This window comes from Lipotes vexillifer, unplaced genomic scaffold (assembly GCF_000442215.2).
Source record: "Lipotes vexillifer unplaced genomic scaffold, Lipotes_vexillifer_v1.1 scaffold330, whole genome shotgun sequence".
Lineage (NCBI taxonomy): Eukaryota > Metazoa > Chordata > Mammalia > Artiodactyla > Lipotidae > Lipotes > Lipotes vexillifer.
The window spans coordinates 955663-956356 of NW_006775627.1; the positions used below are offsets into that span (position 1 = coordinate 955663).

The window sequence follows — 694 nt, forward strand, 5'->3', positions numbered from 1 at the left end:
AAGAGACAGATCAGTGAACAGCCAGGGCAGCAGTCTTCAGAGGAGGCGAAGGATTAGAAATTGCCACTCGATGATCTTCAATCTATGGTCAACCTTTTCTGGCTGGGAGACACTAAAAATGTGGTCTCTCAGAGTTGGCACCAATTTCTCTTTCCTTTCCTCTCTTTTCTTCCAGCTGTGGCAGAGTAGACTTTTAAGTCCTTCTATAATGGTAGTCTAAGCAAACTTTTAGGAATGTTGCCAGTAGTCTGTGGATCAGTGGCACAATTTAATTTCTCATTTCCCCTAACCTTTTAAGTTTTACTTTTATGGTTTTCACATGAGCTGTAGCATACTATAATCAGAAAAGACACATACTACAAACGCTTTGGCTCTTATTTTGATGTGGAAGGCATCTGGCACGAAAAAAATGTCTGTTTCTAAATTTTAGAAAATTCCAAAAAGCAGTAAAAATTTACACCAAAAAAGGCTCAAAGGCACCATTTAGGTATTTTTATAACCTAAATCTAACCAAGCTTTCACTTGATGAAAACTCCAATAAATAACATTACAGACAGTGGGATTTTAATCCAAGTATACATTGAGAAAATTGAAAACGTCATGAGATATATCAGAACCTTTATTACTAGTTACAGGGAAATCAAGATGCACAGAGCACCATGGAATGTTGAGATACACACTGCGTTTGAGGGAA

The 694-nt window shown here is 37.3% G+C and overlaps 1 protein-coding gene across 1 annotated transcript in view; it reads right to left on the reverse strand.

Moving 5' to 3' along the window:
• CSRNP3 (cysteine and serine rich nuclear protein 3) overlaps nt 1-694 on the reverse strand; it is a 93467-nt gene that overhangs the window by 19671 nt on the left and 73102 nt on the right. The gene's annotated exons all lie outside the window — the stretch shown is intronic.